We start from the raw sequence: 3,775 nt of genomic DNA, 5'->3' as shown, positions 1-3,775 counted from the left end.
CCCCCCTTTCATTTTTCCCTTCCTGCTATCTTCTTCTTCTTCTTTTTTTTTTTAACATATAGTGTATTATTTGCTTCAGAGGTACAGATCTGTGATTCAACAGTCTTGCACAATTCACAGCACTCACCATAGCACATACCCTCCCCAGTGTCTATCATCCAGCCACCCCATCCCTCCCACACCCCACCACTCCAGGAACCTTCAGTTTATTTCCTGAGATTAAGAATTCCTCATATCAGTGAGGTCATATGATACATGTCTTTCTCTGATTGACTTATTTCGCTCAGCATAATACCCTCCGGTTCCATCCACGTCATTGCAATTGGCAAGATTTCATTCCTTTTGATGGCTGCATAATATTCCATTGTGTATATATACCACATCTTCTTTATCCATTCATCTGTTAATGGACATCTTGGCTCTTTCCATAGTTTGGCTATTGTGGACATAGGCATGAACTTTTGAAAGGAGGGCATAAGATGAAGCCAGGGACCATCAGTTTGAATAGCAGAACTTTCCTACCTATCATTCAATGGCACAGTCTTTAATTCAGTACATATGTACTTAAAATTTCCTGCTAAGCAAAATTTCATTAAAAAAAAATCAAAGCAAACACTTAGAAGACATTTCAGTCATCTGCAGGTCTCTGACCATCAAAATAATAAAAATGGAATTTCTGACATGGGTTCACATTATGCACTCCTTCTTCCACTTGGTGACCTGAACCAGGAGGTCAGTCTTTAAAATAATGAACATAGAGTCAGAATACCATGCAGTGGGGGAGAGGAGCACTTTCCCCTTAGGTAGCAGAGTCATTAGGTAAAATGGGGGCTAATAGTGATAGACACTGGACTCTGGCAGTTAAAACTAGAATCTGTACCTGCCAATGAGTATGTCAGCTGAGGTCTAAGATGGGTATTCAGCCTACACCCAAGTCCACAAAGAAAGGAATTAAGGAAAATTCACATTTTTTTTGTCTATTGGGGAAAAATCGATAAAGATCTTTCCTTGTTGATGGAAAAATAAACAGAAGAACAAAATAAACTATGGGGAAATATTAATAACTGTGCATCGCAAAGGAAGAGAACACTAGCCTAAAGACTTAGAAGAGGAGCATACCTCAGAGGATGCTTTGTTATAGTAAACAGAAGAGAATTTTAGAAAATTGGATCATCAGTAGTGGAATGCAAGACATCTTGTCCCATGAAACAGTACTAGAAAGTCATAATGAGAGACATTGGATGAGATAAAAACAAAGATTTCTGAGTGAAGAAAGGATTTTTAGAACACCAAAAACTAAACTGCAGGATAAAATTGAATAGCAGTAAAGAATAATATGGCACTGATACAAAATAGACACATAGATCAATGGAACAAAATAGAGAGCCCAGAAATAAACCCACAATTATATGTCAATTAATCTATGACAAAGAAGGCAAGAATATACAATGGGGAAAAGACAGTCTCTTCAATAAATGGTATTGGGAACAGTGGACAGCTACATGTAAAAGAATGAAACTGGACTACTTTTAACACCTCAAAATGGATGGAAGACCTAAATGTGAGACCTGAAACCATAAAAATCCTAGAAGAGAACACAGGCAGTAATTTCTCTGACACTGGTCATAGCAACATTTTTTTCTAGGTATGTCTCCTGAGGCAAGGGAGATAAAAGCAAAAATAAACTATTGGGCTGCATCAAAATAAACAACTTTTGCACAGCAAAGGAAACCATTAACAAAACAAAAGGACAACCTACTGAATGGGAGAAGATATTTGTAAATGATATATCCAGTAAGGGTTAATATCCACACTATATAAAAAAAAACTTACACAACTCAACACCAAAAAAACCAATCTGGTTAAAAAATGGGCAGAGGACCTGAATAGACATTTTTCCAAAGAAGATATACAGATGGCAGATACATGAAAAGATGCTCAATGTCACTAATCATCAGGGAAATGCAAATTAAAACCAGAGATTAAGAGATAATCACTTTATACCTGTTAGAATGGCTAAAATCAAAAAGACAAGAAATAACAAGTGTTGACAAAGATGTGGAGAAAAAGGAACACCTGTACACTGTTTTGGGAATGTAAATTGGTACAGCCACTATGGAAAACAGTCTGGAATTAAAATTAAAATAGAAAAAAATTTAAAATAGAAATACCATATGATCCAATATTGGGTGTTTAGCCAAAGAAAATGAAAACACTAATTTGAGGGGGGCCTGGGTGGCTCAGTCGGTTAAGCATCTGCCTTCGGCTCAGGTCATGATCTCAGGGTTCTGGGATCGAGCCCTGCATCAGGCTTCCTGCTCAGTGGGGAGTCTGCTTCTTCTTTGCCCTCTGTACTTCCCTCCTGCTCATGCTCTTTCTCTCTCTCCTCTCTCAAATAAATAAATAAAATCTTAAAAAAAACTCCAAAAAACCCACTAATTTGAAAAGATACATCCACCCCTATGTTTATTATAACATTATTTACAGTAGTCTAGATATGGAAACAACCTGAGTGTCCATCAATAGACAAATAGATAAGGAAGATGTGGTGTATGTGTACACACACACACACACACACACACACACACACACACAATGGAGTATTACTCAACCATAAAAAAGCATGATATCTTGCCATTTGAGACAACATGGATGGACCTAGAGGGTATGCTAAGTGAAATAAGTCCGACTGATAAAGACAAATGCTATATGATTCTACTCATAAGTGGAATATAAAACAAATGAACAAAAAGCAGAAGCAGACCTATAAATACAGAGAACAAACTGATGGTTTCAAGGGGGGTGGAGGGGATGGGCAACATGCATGGAGGGGAGTGGGAAGCATAGGCTTCCAGTTATGGAATGAGTAAGTCACAGCAAGAAAAAGTACAGCACAAGGAATATAGTCAATGATATTATAACAGCAATGTTTTGGGACAGATGTTAGCTATATATGCGGTCGGTGAACATAGGATAATGTATAAATTTCTCAAATCACTATGTTGTACACCTGAAACTAATGTAACATTGTGTGTCAACTATACCAAAAAAAAAAAAAATAGCTCAGACACTATAGAAAATGAAATCAGAGACTCATTGAGCAAGCTCTAGAACTCTTACAAAATGCAGAGGAAAAAGGATAAAAAGATGAAAATGATGAAGAAGATTGTGACTCCACAAAGCAGAGACTGTAGATGAAACTGAATGACTTTAGGTGTTAAAGAGGAGGAAACAAGCACAACTGGAGATGAAGCAATAATCAAAAACATATGTTAAGTAAAAAGCAACCTCTCCTAGTCCTCCAAAGACAAGTATCAAGAATAGGATTCACTGTATGCTGGACAGAATCAAAGAAAAGAGAAACACACTTGAACATGACTGGCCAAAATGTTTGAATTAGAAGAATAAAAATAAATCCTACATTTGCCCAGGCAGAAAGAAAAATGTTGCCTACAAAGACTGACCTTAACCTTTCTGTAATAGCAAATGTCAGAATTTGAGAAAAATCTTAGTGCTTTTGGATGGAAAGTTTGTAACTCAAGAATTTTAAAAGCATCCAGATTGTCTTTCACGTGTGACAGCCACAGAAAGGCCTTCACTATTATTCAAAGGCTCAGAAACTGCTCATTGATGGGATCCTTCTATTTAAAAATATCATTTAAAAATATACTAAAACCATGCAGGAGATAAAAAAGAAACTGAGCAAGAAGAGGAGTTCTAGGCATTGTGTTGAGTAAGTCACACTTTGCATTCTAAAATCAATAATAAATTGGAT

The sequence above is a fragment of the Leptonychotes weddellii genome, chromosome 6, assembly GCF_054177405.1.
Source record: "Leptonychotes weddellii isolate Sample4059 chromosome 6, ASM5417740v2, whole genome shotgun sequence".
Classification (NCBI taxonomy): Eukaryota; Metazoa; Chordata; class Mammalia; order Carnivora; family Phocidae; genus Leptonychotes; species Leptonychotes weddellii.
This window is presented reverse-complemented; position numbering follows the sequence as displayed.